This window comes from Saccopteryx bilineata, chromosome 7 (assembly GCF_036850765.1).
Source record: "Saccopteryx bilineata isolate mSacBil1 chromosome 7, mSacBil1_pri_phased_curated, whole genome shotgun sequence".
In the NCBI taxonomy this organism is placed as follows: domain Eukaryota; kingdom Metazoa; phylum Chordata; class Mammalia; order Chiroptera; family Emballonuridae; genus Saccopteryx; species Saccopteryx bilineata.
Genome location: NC_089496.1, coordinates 54270925 through 54288773, shown reverse-complemented (window position 1 = coordinate 54288773; position 17849 = coordinate 54270925). Strand labels below are relative to the sequence as shown.

Below are 17849 nucleotides of genomic sequence, written 5' to 3'. Positions count from 1 at the left end.
CTCCGATTCTTTCTTCCTCGTGGCAGGAATGGAGGCTGCCATTCCTTCGCCTGGGTTTTGTGTGTGCCCAGAGTGTTAACAGCCAGCAGGGAGGTTGGCATTCCTTGATGAGCTGCGCTGGGGCCAGCATTCCAAGTTCACCTGCACCAGCCTGTCCGGCCCGAACACTTACCAAGTGAAAGCAAGAGTCATGTGAAGACGCCTTGACTGCCCCCACCCATCCAGCGGCTGAATTCTGAAGGAACCCGCGAGGCCCCGCTAGAACTGGCGCCTTCCCCGCTGGAGAAGCAGCACACGTGTCACGCCGCACACGGGGCCCCTCTTGTTCCTTCCGCGCCCCCCTCCTGGGAGCGCCAGCCTGGTTGAGAAATCGTTCACCGCAACCACTGCCTCCCAACGAGAAGGAACACCGGCTTGCGCCAGCCTGGCTTGGGGGGGGGGGGGGAGACCGCTGCTCCATTCTGCGGACTCCTTTCTCCGGCGGCAGCGCGCCTGCCCACGGCTAAGCACGCGTTCAGTGGTTTGAATTGCAGCGGCGAGCGGTGTGCAATGCCTGTTTCTGCTTCACGGCTCTCTGAGACAGTGGCGTTTGTGCTGAGGTTGTACGTGATTGCACCTCACGGTTGAGCAGAGGGACAGGGAGGCCCTCCACCCGGCAGGGCTCACCGCGTCACCAAGTCTTGGTGTTAGAGTTGGGGACCTCCCCACCCACCAGGGCCCCGTGCTTGAAGGAAGCTACCAGAGCCTTAGAACAGCCGCACCCCTGTGGGCTGTTCCCTTGGCATTTGGGCAGAACAGGTGACCGAGGGTCCGCTTGGAATGAGAGGCCAGTCAACATGAAAACAAGCCTGGTTGTGAGTTTGAGTTCAACAGCAACGTGTTTGCCTGTAATTTACGTGACTCATAAAACACAACAGTTTCCTGAACTCTAGAGTCACGCCTATCATAGCGCCTGGTGTACGCGGGTGCTCCATAAATGTTTGTTGAGTGAATGAGTGAGTTCAGAACTGGGTGGGGCCTTGGTGCAGCTCACCTTTCACAGAGAGAGAGCTGGACCAAGAGGACTCAGGGAGACAAGAAAAGTGCGGGGCGTGGAGACAGTGCTCAGTAAACATTAACCATTCTACTGCTCCTGACGCTGCTGTTACCCGTGTTTCAGTTTCCGGATCGTTGCTGTCCAGCACCAACCACCATGAGCCACGTTTGGTGGCTGTCGGGCACGTCACATGTGGCTCGTCCAAACTGAGATGTGCTATGAGTATGCAATGCACACTGGGTTGTGAAAATGTGATACAAGAGAAATACAAAAAAAAAATCTCCATACATTTTAAAATTACACACGTTGGAATAGACATATTTGGGGTCTATTGCATTGAACAGAATATAGTAAAATTAATTTCAGCTATGTAAGACCCCACTGCCCCCCATGGACCCTCGTTTCAGAGATACCCTCTCAAATAATGACAAGGATCCACTTAGCTGAACAATGGCTTTAGGGACAAGCAAGTAAATAGTCCCCTTGGAGGGGTTTGTGAGAGTTCTGTTTACTGACCGCCTTTGTTGAAATAAACTGGCGATAAATATGCTTCTCTTAAAGGAGAGGGGACGCCTGACCTGTGGTGGCACAGTGGATAATGCATCGACCTGGAATGCTGAGGTCACCAGTTCGAAACCAGGGTTTGCCCGGTCAAGGCACATATGGGAATTGATGCTTCCTGCTCCTCCCCTTTTCTTTCTCTCTCTCTCTCTCTCTCTCTCTCTCTCTCTCTCTCCCTCCCTCCCTCCCTCCTTATCTAAAAATCAATAAATAGCATTTAAAAAGGAAAGAGGGGAAAAATAATCATTGCTGTTGAGCAAGTCTGTCATCTCTTATTAAAAACCATCCTTATTCTTGGTTTGTCGAACGGTACTGAAAAAGGTGCCCTGTTTGGGTAAGTAAGACGAGGAGGCTGTTACAAAAGGTCTGCCTGTGTGTCTACGTTTGGATCATTTCAGTCTGCTTCCTGAAAACAAAGTTGAGATGTCGTATGACAGTCACAACAAGTATGATTCCAGAGAAATCGTGAAGTTCCCATGAGGACGTCGTTCACCAGGGCAGGAGAGGCGGCTATCCTAGCAAAGGCCCAGCAAACGGGAGCTGACACAGCTCAGCGGGAAACCCAGCACTGAGCGTCCACCGCAGGGAAGGTTCTGGTGGGTGGGGTCCTGGTCCCGACTCCAGGTCCGGAGTGATTGCTCCCTAAGTCATTGCACGCACCGCCAGCTCCAGGGGGCTGTCCTCCTCAGGGTAGAGGGTTATGTGGTCCTGGGGGGTTGTTAGGCAGAGGGACGTCTCTATGAAAAAGGCTCGAAAAGGAAGAAATCTAATCCGTTCCATCACAGTGGTTTTTAATGAAAACTGTATTGGTGTACTGGATCCAGACCGCTGCTTTTCCGTGATCAGAATCGGCGTCAGAGAGCTCTGGGCGCATGCACCCATCTATGTGAGAAGGGGTTTGTCTCCAGACTACATGAGGAATTCACACACCTCGACAACAGTAGTAAAACAGACACATAACTCAATGAAGTCATGGGCAAAGGATCCAGAGATTACTTTTGTTCCAAAGGAAGACATTCACGTGGCCCACAAGTATGGGAAGAGACGGCGCCCGATGTCAGGAAACCGCACACTAGCACCGCGGTGAGACAGAAGACACCCGCTGACCTCTGTCAGAATTGACATGATCGCAGAGACAAGAGAACACGTGTTGGCTGGGATGTGACGAAAAGGGAACTCTTGTACCCTCCTTGGTGGGAATGTGAATGGAGACAGCCCTTACGGAAAACAGTGTGGAAGCTTCTCAAAAAGTTAAATATAGAAATGTCCTGTGACGCAGTCATCCCACGCCTGGGTGTGCATCCAAAGAAAACTAAGCCGGTATCTCCACAAGAGAGCTGCCCTCCCACATTCGTGACGCCGTGGTTCCCAACAGTGCGGAGATGGGCAACAACCTAAGTGTCCGTCTGTGGATGAAGGGATCAAGAAGGTAGCAGTGGGGGCCCTGGCCGGTTGGCTCAGCGGTGGAGCGTCGGCCTGGCGTGCGGGGGACCCGGGTTCGATTCCCGGCCAGGGCACATAGGAGAAGCGCCCATCTGCTTCTCCACCCCCCCCCCTTCCTCTCTGTCTCTCTCTTCCCCTCCTGCAGCCAAGGCTCCATTGGAGCAAAGATGGCCCGGGCGGGCGCTGGGGATGGCTCCTTGGCCTCTGCCCCAGGCGCTAGAGTGGTCGCAACAGAGCAACGCCCCGGAGGGGCAGAGCATTGCCCCCTGGTGGGCAGAGCGAGCGTCGCCCCTGGTGGGCGTGCCGGGTGTATCCCGGTCTGGCATATGCAGGAGTCTGTCTGACTGTCTCTCCCCGTTTCCAGCTTCAGAAAAATACAAAAAAAAAAAAAAAGAGAGAGAGAGAGAAGGTAGCAGTGGGATATTAGTCAGCTGTTAGAGAAAATAAAAAGGTGGTGTTCCTACTATGTGCAGCTACGTGGGCGGACCTGGAGGACATCGTCCCAAGTGAAACAAGCCTGAGAGAGAATGACAGAGACTGTATGGTCCCACTTAGGTGTGGAATCTCTAAAAGGAAAAAGGTGAGCCTGTAGAAACAGAGCCGCGTTGTGGGTGCAGGAGCTGGGGGTGAGGGACGCGGGGAAGCGAGGGTCCAGGGGTGCTAACCCGCGGTCAGAGGATGAACAGTGCTTGGTGACCCGACGTACAGCGTAGTGACTGTAACTAATCACACTGCGCTGTGTCCCTGAAGCTTGCGAGGAGTGTATGTAGATCGACGTGTTCTCAGCAGGCGCGCAAAACCGCATGTGGTGATAGACAGGTCTAAGAAAAACCTGTGTGCCCTCTCACCTGAACACGTGCGATGACGTCACCAGACAGTTCTACATCAAATAAAAGTTTATCGGCATGTTCATGAGCTCGGAAAAATACCCCACCGGGGAGCAGAAACTTCTGTGGCGTCGGTTTCTATTTCTTAACGCACAGACGTGTGGCAGGCAGTCCATCGTGTGTGTACATTATAATCAAGCCACTAATCAGTTGTTGGGGGAGGTGTTCCTAAAACGTCTTTTGCTAACAGGGCTGATGAGCAAGACAATTCAGCTCCTGCCAGCTTTCAGGCCGTGAGGAGGGTCAGATGGCTGAGGTCGGGGCGATGTGTGACTTGTCGGTGGCACCCTGTGAGAGCCAGGCCAGGGCCCGGCACGGAATGTGAGCTGTGAGCGCCGACCAACAGTTGGCAAGGTTTAGGTAAACACAGCTGGGTCTGCCCCGTGGCCTTCGGGCGACCTTGAACGTGACTGCCGTTTACCTTTGGAAAGGGGCATGTCCGTCTTGGTAGCACAGCAGGACCTTCCCTGGTTGGTGCCTTTAAAGTGGTTTCTGTCTGTTTGTTTTTCTGGTAACAGACTTTCGGGGAGCCAGCAGAGTAGAGGGGTTGATTGAAGGCATCTCTGTGCAGACAGACCGGGTTCACACCGGGGCTGCGGCTCTCGCTGGCGTGGGACCTTGGGCAGGCTCCAGGGCCAGATTCCTCAGCCCGGTGAGTGCATGAGGGTAGGCCGGGTCGCACCGCGGGCTGCGCAGGATGGACCGTTCGCAGCAACCGCCCCCACCTCCACCCCGGCCCTGGAGTGGTCGGGTGAAATGCAGGCGCAGTGGATGCAGAATCCAAACAAGCTAGAAAAGTGACCTAGAATCGGTTTCTCTTCTTCGGAACAGCTGAGAATTCAGAGAGCCTGAGACGGGGACGGCGTGCGGGGAGAAGCTGTCTGGGAGACGCGAGCTGCCTCTTCCTTCAGGAAATCCGGGCAGTTCGCAGAGATGGCCTGAGCAAGCCGTTCCTGCACCACACCCTGCCAGGCTCTCTCTCCGTTGTCTGTTAGCACATAGTTCCCACACTTCCCACTGGGACTCTCGCTGCAGACACAAGTGACCCTGTGTCTGGCCTGCTGCGGCTGGACGCTCTAACTACCCAGACTAGGAAGGCACGCTTCGGTGTGATGGGCTGGGTGTTCGAATTCTCATATGAAGCAGAAATAAAACCCCCAGACCGTGGTCCCCTGAATTCAGAGCCACTGCTGTTCAATCCTTTCTTTTTTGGGGGGACAGACAGACAGGAGCGGAGAGAGATGAGAAGCGTCAATCATTAGTTTCTCGTTGTACGTTGCGACTTCTTAGTTGTTCATTGATTGCTTTCTCATATGTGCCTTGACCGTGGGCCTTCAGCAGACCGAGTAACCTCTTGCTCGAGCCAGCGACCTTGGGTCCAAGCCATTGAGCGTTTTGCTCAAACCAGATGGGCCCGCGCCTGCGCTCAAGCTGGCGACTTTGGGGTCTCGAACCTGGATCCTTCCGCATCCCAGTCCGACGCTCTATCTGCTGCGCCACCGCCTGGTCAGGCTGTTCAACCTTTTCTGCGAGCGCATTGCCAGCACTGGTTGTCTGGCCGTTGACGCACAGTCTGGGGAACGGGCAGGTGGTGGTGGTGGTATGTGTGTGTCGGGGGGTGATGCTGCCTGCAGACTCGGCCCCGGACACCTGCTTGTTCTCCTCCTGGGGAGGCCACCTCACTCCGGTCAAGGGCAAGTGGTCGCCGCGGAGCTGTCGCTGACGCCACGCGCGCCGTTGTTCTCCGAGTTTAAATTTCACAGGAGTCCCGTTACAATTTTCCAAATGCTTACCACCTCTTCAGTTTTAACCAGCCTGCCTTTCAGGAAAACAATCTATCTTCAATATTTAAAAAAAAAGAACAGAGAAAGAAAAGAAAACACTGTTATGAATGTGTGTTGTGTCTAAGACCGAATACTCCCCATGGTTTTTAAAGGCAGCAACCATGGATGTACTTGTGATATGAGATAGTCAACAAGTTCCAGCCATTGCACATGCGCGTGCGCGCACACACACACACACACACACAGACTCACTTACAATCTGACAAGAATGACAAGTCAGAAAAGCCTGTCTTTGTTCCTGGAGTGGCTTCCGGCTCTGACCTGCTTCCTTCACCTGTGCACTCACAGGTCCCGGTGCAGCCCCGCAGCCTCGTCTGCACAACAGCTCCCAGCCCCCTGGTGCCTTCTCCAGCTGTGTCTCTCCAGTAGAGTCTCCTGTGCTCCGGGGGCCTCCGTTCCCTCCCCTGCAGCGTCTGATGCAGGTTGCCCTGTCTGGGAGCCTCAGATGCCGCACAGGGAGGGCAGGGCGCAGAGCAGAGGACGCACACGGGCCAGCGGGACAGGCAGCTCAGCCTTGCAAAGCCGGCTTACCCAAAGTGCCCTGCTCACGCGCAGTGGAGCCATTAATTCAGGACGCACAGAGAAAGGCGTTTCCAGGAGGTGGAGTGTCCGCGGCCATGGGGCACGCAGTGGTTGTGGGTGCCCTCGCCTGAGCCCTCCACTCTTCATTCCTTCTTATCCGCCACCCACCGGACTCCCCTTTCAGTAGCTTTAGGAATCAATCTGTCCCCGTGCTGGCTGCGCCGTCCAGCTCAAAGCTGCCTCCACACCACTGTCCCCAGACACCCGAGGGCGGTTGTGGCACACAGGGGTGCAGGTCCCGTAGTGTGAGGGAACGGAGCAGCCAGGGGGGAGCATGCATTCTCCGCGCAAGATCGTCCCAGTCCGTGGCCCAGGAGCACGTGGCAGGCGGGGCAGCATAGGCGGGGCAGCGTGGGCGGGGCGGGGCCTGCGGGGGCGTCTGGGCCTGTGGTGGGCCCGCGGGGCCTGTGGTGGGCCCGCGGGGCCTGTGGTCTGCTCTATAATGCAGTAGACAGGAGTGGTGGGGGGGGTGGGGGGGTTCTGGGGAAACAGCTTTGACTCCTCGAGACTTCTTGTCCCTGGGTCACCCCAGGAGCTCAGCTCTTACACAGAGTGAGTCGTGCCAGGGAGAGGGCAGGAGCGAGGGAAACCTGGCTTCCCAGCTGTGGGGGGTTCCTCTCCCCCTCCCCCACTTCTAACACAGTGCCTTTCAGACGTTTCAGGAATATACTTTTCTGATGAGAAAGATGTTATTTCAGCTTCCTAACTTCTGGAGCGTATTTGCCCGTCTTGGGTCAGGGAGAAGCAGCAGCCTGGTGCATTCCTCAGGGCAGACGATTTTAATTATTACCCGTGGCATGTGCGTTTTGCTTATTTAAGGAAAATCCCTGTGGTTCCCAGACATGCTTCAGTGGCGTACCTTCGTGTGTAAGACGTCACCGCCTGACACCAGCAAGCACTCACTTCTTACCCCGGGGTGGGGTGTGGGGGGACGGGACCTCCCATGACCGCGGGGAAGGAGGGACGCGTCTCTGGAAACGAGACCAACCACGCAGCCCAAGTCACGGTCTGTAGACCGTGATGTGTGGTCTCAGCTACAGAGGAGGGCCCCTTGTCTGCCAGCATGGACACCCAGGGACGGGAGCCTCATCTAAACCGCGCGGAGACTCGGCTGTCCTTTCTGCGGTGTCTGACATGGTCCCTTTCTGAGCGTCCCAGGCTCCGCCTCCTTGGCCCCGCCCCCTCCCGCTCCTGTTCCTTTTCCTGGGAGTCTCGCAGAGCGATGAGAGCCCAGCACCCATTTCCTTGGCTTACATGGCTTCCCATCTAGAAACGTCACCGTGGGCTGGGGCCGGGGACGGAGAAGCCATTCCCAGCCTGTCCCTGTCCCTGTCCCCGGGCTGGTCTGGTCGGCCTGGGAGGAATGTGGCTTATGTAACCATTAGTTGGCTGTCCAGGGCCAAAAAAGCAAAGGTTACAATTAAAATGCGAAGGGTGGCGGAACCGGAGTCCGAGAATTCCAACCTCCCTGCCTGGCAGGCCTGTCCGCTCCTGTCCCCAAACCCGGCCCCGTGTCCCAGGTAACCTCAGTCAGGTGGCACATGTCCTAGGAGGACATTTGATTCCCAGCCGTTCCTCCAGGTGATTCACATGAACTATTTTTTTTTAAGCTCTTAACTGATCTGCTTTACAATGAACTAGTTGAGTCTGAAGCAGACAGACGAGATTCTCCAGGCACGGTGCTGATCGGCAGCCTCTGAGGAAGAGTTTCCATTACCCCCCCCCCCCCCAGTTTGCGAAAAAGACAGGTTCGCTCCCTCCCTCCGGGGCTGCCGAGTGTGGTCCTTGTCTGGGACTGATGTCTGCCTCGGAGGAGGGAAGAGGGAAGGGTCACACACACACACACACACACACACCCGGGCTGCCTGTCCCGTTTTTTTTCTCTGCCCTAGAATCCCACCCCCAACCCATCCTCTGTTCTGGAAGGACAGCAAACTGCCCGTTACACCTGGTACCGCGCCCTTCTCTCCTTCGGACACCCCAACCCCACCTGTGTGCTGTCCGCTCAGGGCCCCTGGGCCAGGCTCTCTCCTTACGAAAGGATCAGGCGCCCCAGCCAGCGGCAGGACACCTGGCTGTGGAGGCCCCGCCCCTCGTGTGTTTGACCTTGAGTGACCTCGAGCAGGCTCCTCCGAATTCCACTCCTGGGTGATAGGTGCCGGACAGAGTGAACACAGGGTGGAAAGCACCCCTTGAGGGTTGAAAACCACTTGAAGACAGCAGGAAAAGCCGTGTTTGTCCAGACAGGAGCGGCGTGGGTCTGGGCAAGAAGTGGCTTTAATTTAGCCGCCCAGGGAGTTCCTTTCATGCCCGCGCCTCCCTGGCTCCCTGGCGGGGGGCCCGGGCTCAGGGAGAGGGAGGAGTTCTGGCATTGCTCTACATGGGGTCAGCCAATAGGGTGCTCTGGGCTGTGAGGCACAGACACACGGCCCCTTTTGTTCCAAAAACTGGGACACTTCACCTGAATGCGCCTGACGACAGGCCCCAGTATGTGAGACCTGCTTGGGAGAGCCAGAGCCCCTGGGGGCCAGAACCCTGGACACAGCGCGGGACAGTGGGGAGCCGCGTCCTCTCTGTGGACATGGACATTCCTCAGAGCCTGCTCGCAGGTCCTCGTGATTTCCTCGTGGCGTCGGGGTTCTTGCTTTTACATTAGGGTCCCTCAGCTCCATCTTCGGCCGCCCTTCCTCCTGGCTCTCTGTGCCCTTACCCACGTCGATGGGTAAAGGCCTCCTCTGACCCACAGAGGTGGAGCGCGGTGGCCCCCAGCCCAAGCCTGGCATCTGCACCCTTGTTTACAGAGCCCCGCGGGGGCAGCCTTGGAACCACGTCAAGACGGACTTGTCCACGGGCACCTGCGGCAGGCGCTCTGGGAGGTCACATCCTCATCCTCATGTGCACCGGGGCCGGGCCCTCCTAGGCGGCCCCTGCCCCCGCTTCATCCATCCCTGTCCTTGCTGTCTGGGTCAGCCCTTATGGTCTCTCGTGAGAACAGAGGTGTTTCCTTCTCACCGGTGGCCCTGCTCTGTCTGAGACCTTCCCCTCATCGCCACCAGAGCCGTCTCTAAGACAGCGCTGTGCGTGAGACCTTGCCTGTCCGCTGAAATCTCTTGGGAAGCTGTAAAAAAAAAAAAAAAAAAAAAAAAAAAAAATCCTAGCACGGGTCGCATCCCCTGAGGCCCTGCTGTAAAGGGTCTGGAAACGGGACCGACAGGTATGTTCTGACAGCTCTCCTGGTGGTCCTGTACAGAGAGGAGAGTGTTCTAGTAGGTTCTCAAACGTCAATCTGATCGTCTTACTAGTTCCTTAGGTGAATTGTTTTTTTTCTTTTTTAGGTAGCCCCCTTTATCTGAAGTTCAGAATTGAAACTATAGCTAGAACCAGTACACCCGTGTCCATTGTGTATGAACTCAAGTCAGCCCACGGGCACTATTTAGGAAGGATAGCTGTAATGACAGATTATACATATTAGAGCACAGGTGACGACTTTCCTCATATATGCATGACCTGTCCCGTCCCATCCTCCAACTTTCTCTCTCACCTCGTCCTCTCCTCCTCCCAGCAGTGCCCCCCCACACACACACACACCAGGTCACTGTCATGGACGTGGAACATCATCTTGAACTCAGTTGGGCTTGAGTGTTTTATTCTTTTGTGGACCAGTGATTTTTCTTCTCAGGTATCTACCAACTTGAGGTCAGTTTCTTGACCTCAAGCTTCATGTTCTATTTACATGTCTTGGCACCCTGCTCAGCACACCTGAATGAGTGACGGGCAAACTTCGGTGAGCCCCGGTGTCCTTGTTTGCATAGTGCCTGTTGGGCTGACCCATGGGGCTCCTCCAGCTCTGAGCTTCTGTTCGCTCTCAATCACGCACTGGTCCTGCCGCACCTTGAAGCCAGATCCAGAAGGTGGGTTAGACCCCGGGCTGCCAACAGATAACGTCACAAAGTGTGGAAGACCCGCTTGGCCCGGACAGGTGGAATAAAGCCATATCCCGTGATTCGATCACAATGGCAGTTGAAGAGTCACGTGGAAAAAACACCCATGAGCATTTCCGATATTTCAGTAAAACCATCCTATGTTTCCATGGAGGGTGGCCCCTGAAAAATGAAGGAACTCACTGGATGTGTGTCCTAGTCAGGGAAGCCACGACCAGCGCTTTTACATACTGTCTAAGAATGACGTCTTCGATCGAAAGATTTGATTTCCGCTGATTTTCAAACTGGTGACAGTCAGGATCTGACTTTTCTCGAGGAAAACACTTTGAGCCTCTCCCGACCAACGCCTCTGAACGTGGGAGACGGATGTAATGGAGTTTCACCGCATTGGTCCGTTGTGGCTCCCCTTGCACGTGCCCTGGAATTCTGCGTGGCGGCTGTGCCTTGTAACAACTCGCTGCGCCATCACACGGTGGCTCACTTTCAAGTTCACATGGAAAATTTTAATTTCAGGTTCAACGGTCGGTCAGAAACCCAAGTTTCCATAGTCTCTTTGTGGCCCAGTCCTCCTCAGCACTTGCTGTGGAAATAATTTTCTTGAAGGCGGTATTTGTTGAGTGACTGATGGAATGAAAAGGAAAGAAGGAAAAAAAAACCCCAAAACAACCCACCACCGATTGCGTAAGTGTGAAAAAGACCTGGGTGTTTCAGTTGGCTGCCAGTTCACTGTGAGCCAGCAGCAACAAGGTGCCGTGGATGGTTGAGTTCGTCAGTGAAAGCACAGTGTCCCGGATTCAGGAGGCGGTCACCTGGCCGTGCCCTGTACCGGTCAGGGGGCGGGCGGACTGCGTAGCTCACTGCACGTTTTAAACGGACCCGCGGTGAGCTGGAGATCGTGGAGCAGAGGGGAGCGGGAGGGCAGAGAGTTAGAATCCGTGCAGAGAGTAGCTGGATGGCACAGCACAGGCCCCTAGGAGCTCTGACAGCTGTCGTAGTGCATGAGGGGCTGAGCTCTGTGGACAGGGAGGCTGACTCCCTCCTCCGGCTCCAGAGTCCAGAACGAAGAAGACCAAGGGTGTGTGAAGGCGGAGAGAGGCAGCTTGCGGAGCAGCACAGAGAAGAATTTCGGCGGCAGCCAGAGCACCCTGAGATGGAATTTGCTGTCCGTACATGCCTCACCCTGGAAGCATTTAAACGAGGCTGGGATGGGCGGTTAGGAATCTCTCTGTGGAGGGGACGCTGGCCACGGCCAGGAATGCGGGCTTCCCGGCCGCTAAGCGTCTCTTACTACAAGTATCTCATAAATTAGCAAAGCTGGGGATTTCAGAGCAGCCTTTTTATTTATATTAAGGTCGGCAGCGCGGATTTCTTGGTAACGCTGTTAAACAGACCCACCTACTCTTTCCCAGATGCTACTCCAAAAAAAAAAAGAAAAAGAAAAAAGAAAAAAGCTCTTGAGTTTTGGTTAGGTTAGATCTGAAGTTTGAGAAGAGTATGTGTGTGGTGGGTGTGGTTACATGGTAGCATTTTATTGGACTCGGCTTGGCACCCATGTCTGTGCAAAATGCAACCCTCCTCTGAGCTTGGGTCAACTCACTGAGTGTAACATCTCCCGTGCTCCACTTGCTGGTGGACCGGGAGGGTGGGGCTGGGAATGCTGCCGTTCCCGGGGTCTGCTCTCTGTCTTCCGCGGGTTCCGTAGCCGAAGGGGGCTGACCGCGTCCCAGCGTGGCCGGGAGGTGTCCCCCTGCCTCGGGACTGTGTTCTGTGGGCAGCGCTCCCTGGTGAAGAAGGCACGGAAACCCATGACATTGACGCTCAGGCGTCCCCCGCACCAAGCCGCTGTGTTCTTTCAAAATACGCGATCAATGCTGCTTACGAGCCAGTGGTGGTTTAGTTATTAACCCAGTCGGGGGAAGCAGGGCATTGCACAGAATGTCCCAGTTAAGAATTTAACCTGGTAAGCATTGATTTCGTCAGCTAACACATATGTGTCTGCAAGACCCTAGCAAAACAAACAAACAAAACAAAACAAAAAAAACAGGAAGGAATAAAGTGTTCAGCGATGGAAAGGCTGAAATAAATCAGGAGGAATGGGAGTTTTTACCCTTCTTTCTTCTGTTGGGCGTGGCGTTGCCTCTCGAGGGCCCATGTATATAGGTGGCCATGGGAGTCGCCTGAGCACCAGTACAAGAGACTGAATCACTCAAAGGGTTCAGTGTCACCTGTGAAATTCTGGGGTCCAGGGCTTCCAGCCGCAAGACCAGGAAACAAGTCCTCGCTAGGGCTGTCTCCTCTGTGCCAGGCCGCGTTCGTCCCCAAGGGGCGACGTCAGGGTGCGGAGTGAAGGAAGCCTCTCTTTTATTAAGTGAGAGGCTTCCCTCTGCCTTGCTCCCCCACCCCCAGGTTTCCTCTTGTAGAAACACCCTGCGTGTGTCCGTGGAGTGCATCTCTGACGGCGGATGAGCCGGTCCTGATAGTTCTTGTTCACTCAAGCCCACGGTTCTCTCTCGGTGCTGTACGGGTTTTGACAAACGGATAATGTGATACGCCCACCACTGCAGTATCAACACAGAGTCGTTCCCACGGCTCCGAAAATCCCCCGTGGTCCACCTGTTCATCCCCCCGCGCCACCCCCACGGCCGGCCACCACCACCCTTGCCCTACACGCGCTGACTCCTGTGCTCTGTGCTCCGTGCTCCCTGTGAGCCGGCCCTGTTGCGCACCTACGGAACTACTTAATCTCGGGTCGCTGCTCCCTCCATCGTTGTTGAATAAATATTTGCATGAACGCATGAATAATCAAGGGTTTTGCAAGCTTCCTTATCCATTACATCACCGCGGTGAGAAAACAGGGTTCTCGTGGAGAGGTGCTGAGTGGACAGTGGATGTGTGCTCGCCCCAGATTACGTGTGGGCGGAGCTGGAGCTGGAGCGCCGACGGGGTGCGCTCGCTACTGGCAAGGCTGTGCCTGGGCGGTCCCAGGGGACCTGGGAGCCGCGGGCAGGCTTGCCGCGTCGGTCACCTAGGGAAACACACGGGGTTCTGAGCGTGGCCTGCAGGGGCCACCCCCCACAAAAGAACAACGAAAATCCTCATTTATTTCTCTTGTGTCTGAAGACTTTTCACCTCCCCAAGCGAGCAGATTTGTGGCTTTCCGTCACAGAGTGATCCTTTAAACTCATGGCATCTTATTTCTTGAAAGGAGTGAGGGGTGGGGGGTGGCCTGTTTGGGCACGCCAGGGCCCAGTTTGCGTGGTTTCCTGGGGTCTCGGTTTTCGCCAGAGCGTCCGCCCTCGTTGTACACAGAATCATTTCTCTCTTCCACGAGTTCCTGGGGGTGTTTGTTATTCAAGAAATTTTCTGTGGTCTCACAGTAAATTTCTGAATTTCGCAGGTCAGGCTGAGTTTTCAAAGTCCCACACTGTCCCGGGAGAGTGTCCTAAGGCACCAGAAAAGTCCTCTTTACACTGATCTTCGCTTTCTTCCCACGCGTCTTTGTGCAGAGAGTACCCAGAACGCGGTGTCTAGCAGACATCCCTTCGTCAGGACAGCCCCAGTGAGCTCCTCGTTTACGTTGTCTCGTTTTAGGAAAATGCTGTGTAACCTCTTCATCCCGTGTTTGGGGGGCCTTAGGTAGTGACGACAGGCAGGAGGCTGGCTGTGTGGCAGACACAAACTGCAGGGGCCCGTCTGGGCCTCCTCCCAGTGTCACAGTGCAGTCCCCTCGGAAACGTCGATGCCAAGGGTTTGGGACTCTTGGACGCCGTGCGGCCTGGAGAGAGACACCCGGGCGGCAGAGCCAGGAGGCCGGGGGTCGGTCCCCACGCTGCCAGCACGTGAGCCGTGGTGCGGGCAGCGCAGGAGCTCCGCCCGTTGTTCTTTCTGATCACCCTGCACGGACATGGCCATGTCTGCTGCGCGTCACCGTCTGCCCCACATCTGCCTTTCCGAGTGACACTCAGGAAGATAAACTGTCTTGGGAGATGCTCCCCTGCAGTTCACACGAGGTGCAGACCTTGGAGCCCCAGCCCCCCAGGGCAGGCTGCTCTCCGGAGCACGTCGCCCACGGCAGAGTTGGGGCTGGGAAACAGCACGCCCACCGCGAGTCCCGTGAAGGGGACCCGGAAGGTTTTGCTCCCTGTCTTGAACAGGCCGCATGGTGGTGGGTGTGGTGGTCTCGTGTGTGTGTGTGTGGATGGGGCTTGTGCCTTCTCTGTTGGGGGCATGTGTGGTGCAGCGCCCCGGTCCCAGGCCCGGGAAGGCTCCCGGCCCTGCCACGCTGGCCCACCCACACGGGGAAAGCTAGTGGTCCAGGCCGAGACTGCTCGGCTTTCCCACTGTTCTCAGCTGCTTCCAATTAGGCCCGATACACATCACCGCGGGTTGTGTCTTTATCAGGGTAAGTCTCCCATGTCCGTGTGAGTTTCCCGACCACAGAGGGAGAGGGGTTTTGCTTTGCGAGCACAGCCCCGCCTTTTACTGCTCTGCTGGAATGCCTGCTTCCTCCGCCAGATTTACTGTGTTGAGACCAGCCTCTCCCTCCCGTGGACCCTGGTCCCCCGGAAGACGTGATATATAAATCGCTCTGTAAATATAAACATCGCGGCGGTGTGCGGCGTGAGGACCTGGTTTTCTGTATGTGGGCTTTTGGAACCAAGATAGATGGAACCAAGCCAGGAGGCTGAGAAAGGTAGAGCCGCTGTGATCTCATCTCCCTAACCGACCTACCGGGCAGTCTCTAACCTGATTGACATATTTCACGTGACCTCCCTGGGGAATGACTCTTGTTGAGGCATCGCAGACACCGGGCGTCAGGACGTGCGTGGGTCGGCGGGTCCGGTTGTGGTAGAGGAACGGCTTGTCTCTCACCGTCTCCTCACAAGGTCAAGAGGTCAGTGAGCGCCCGCCAGCCCCCGCGCTTAGGCTAGGAGAGGGGAGGAGGCTATCATGACTGCTCAGCGATGTGGTCGCAAATCTCAGCTCCCCGGGGGGAATTCAGGGACCTGGAGGCCAAGGAGGTAAATGTGCCCACTAAACCAGGAGCGAACATGACCACTAGCTAAGGGATGAGCGGGAAAAGCCAAAACTTGAGACTTCGGACGGAAATAGGGAGCTGGGAGGCTTGGACGCTAGAGCTCAAACGATGGGGGGAGGGGGGAGGGACCTCTCAAGAATCGGATCTCAGCTCCCGGGATGGGACAGGGAAGAAAACTGCGTTTCCGAGTTGAAGTGAATCTTCAAAGGCGTGGCGGGTGTTTGGGTCTCTTCTTGCCTGTGTGGTCCCAGAGTGCGAGGCAGTGGTTCTGGCTTCAGTGACCTGCGGATACGAGTTGGAGTAACCCCAGGACATGGGAGGTGGGGGTGTGAAACAGAGAAGTAAGTGGAGGAGTCCACAACACAAGGACCGTTCTCTTAACCCTGGAATTAAGACCATGGCCCTGGGTGTGATCAACCAATAACTGCAGATCGTTTCTGCTTGATCCCGTCTCGCTGGAACGGACATCTGTTTTCTCCATCACCGCTGCTCCTCCGCGAGCGTTTTCTAAGTATAATTTCTCGGTGTTCCTTTCCAGCGTGTGTGTGTGTGCCGTTGGGATCACAGTTGACGGGCAGGCAAGCAGCCATGCATTACTGCGTGCGTTCGCCTTTTTTTTTTTTTTTTTTTTTTTTTATACACACGGAGGTGGTGGTGGGGTTTGTTCTGAATTCCCAGTCGCCTTTTTTTTCTTCCTGTTTCTTTGGAAATATCTGACCTGTGGCATCATCATCACAAAGCTCCTTGAAATGGAATGCTCTGCTTTGAATATGAAGATGTGCTTTTCTGACAAAGTTTATGGAACCCCCTCGCCCCCGCCTCTGCCCCGACGGGATGGCTCTCACCGAGTGTGCGTGGGGTAGGTCGCCCTGGGAGACAGCCATCCTGGTTCCTTGTCATCGGTAGGGGCGGGGGGGGGGTAGGAAGGACCAGAGAGGGGGAGCGATTTCTCCAAACTCCCAGAGCCAAAGCCCAAACCCAGAGCTGAGCGTTGCCAACCTCTGTCTGCTCCGTGGCCCCGCCCCGCCTCTCAGAGCCGCTGCGCCGGGGGTCAGATGGAGAGAGCAGATGGGGCCCAGTTTCCAACAGTAAGATGAAGGAAGAAATCAGGGCGCCCGGAAACAAGAAGGTCTGGCTGCCCTCACCTCCCCTCTCTTCCCTCGTTCTCTGCCTCCTGGCCGGTTTCCTCCTCGAACTGGCTGGAAACTTCTTCCCTGCTGAAGTCATTAAAATAAAAGGCCCGGGCTCCGATTTCACTTTGGTCCTGGGTTTAGGTGGGACCGCATGTGTGCTGAGAGGCAGTTGGAACACTGTGGAATTCTCTGGGCAGCGGGAGAACTGTGGAAGGGTTGCGTGAGCGCGTGCGTGTGCGCACGTGTTTGAGATGGAAAGACCAGGTGTGGGGGAGGAAAGAGCATGCACACAAAATAGATTCTTTTTTTTTCAATGCGAAGACTGCACCTACACTTAGGGGAGATGTTCTCTTCCCACGACACTCTCTTCCGAGTGTTTGGCCATCAGCGCGACCGCGACCGCCAGGCTGGCGAGAGGCGCGTGCCCAGCCCCGTAGGTGCTGGTGTCGGTCCCGGGTCTGCACGTGGGGAGGGGGGGGGGGGACGCAGGTGGGTGGAGGGAGGTGCGGAGGTAAGTCATCAGAAAGGAGGTCCCGGGAGGGGGCAAACCCGTGCCCGCCCGCCCGCCCATCAGGACTGGAGGGGATCCTTCTCCTGCCCACGACTGTAAACTCCCAACTGCTCTTCTTAAACCAAAAATAGACCTCAGTGAGGGCAGCCCCTTCCTGGGACTATTTCCTGCTGCTGCTGCATTTTCTCGAGAGTTTATTTGGTTTGTTTGGGTTTTTCTTTTTTTTCTTTTCTTTTTTGGCATTTTACCTCCACATGCAGCCCTCACATAGTATATACAGAAAATAGAAGTTTTAGTAAACATTCGCCATTTAAGTTGCACTGCCCTGACTGCTGAGGAAAAGCAGCGCCTTTAAACATTCTTCCTTCAGCCACGTCTCTCGTGCGAGAGGCTGGAAAAACCGTTTCTGGTATTTTAGCTTTATTGGCCTGAACGCCATAGGATGAGGTTTCTCTCTCTTTTTTTTTTTTTAAAGACCAGAATGATGATTCTCCCATGAACTGAGGGGACAGCCCCCGAGCCCGAGGAGACATCAGAGCTTGATGTACAACAGCATGTACTTCTCTGAACTGCGTCCCCTGCTGTGTAGGGTTTAATTTCAATAGACGCATGCAGGTTCCTCTCTAAGACGGATGTTTAGTAAGAGCTTGTATGATTCGCGGCCCGTGTTTAACTGTCAAAAAGAAGTGCTGTTGATTTATAATAATCGCGGCGCGGGCATCCCCACCAGGGAGGCCCATGAGCAAGCTTGGCCGTCCAGTTTCCTCCTCGAGCCACACAAGGAAAATAATTTAATGGCGTGCTCATGGCCCAGAATCGAGTATTTTCCAAGCAGCCTGTCTTGCTTTGTTAAGGAAGCTAGATTAGTATCCA

The 17849-nt window shown here is 55.3% G+C and overlaps 1 protein-coding gene across 2 annotated transcripts in view; it reads left to right on the top strand.

The window, feature by feature from the left end:
* Positions 1–17849, top strand: part of EGFR (epidermal growth factor receptor) — a 157976-nt gene that overhangs the window by 17952 nt on the left and 122175 nt on the right. The window contains exon 1 of one of the 2 annotated variants that reach the window (XM_066238472.1): positions 8825–9567. The exons of the other annotated variant lie outside the window; for it this stretch is intronic. The gene's annotated coding sequence lies outside the window, so the exon portion shown is untranslated. Of the gene's footprint in view, positions 1–8824; positions 9568–17849 lie in introns of those variants that run through there. 2 annotated transcript variants of the gene reach the window in all.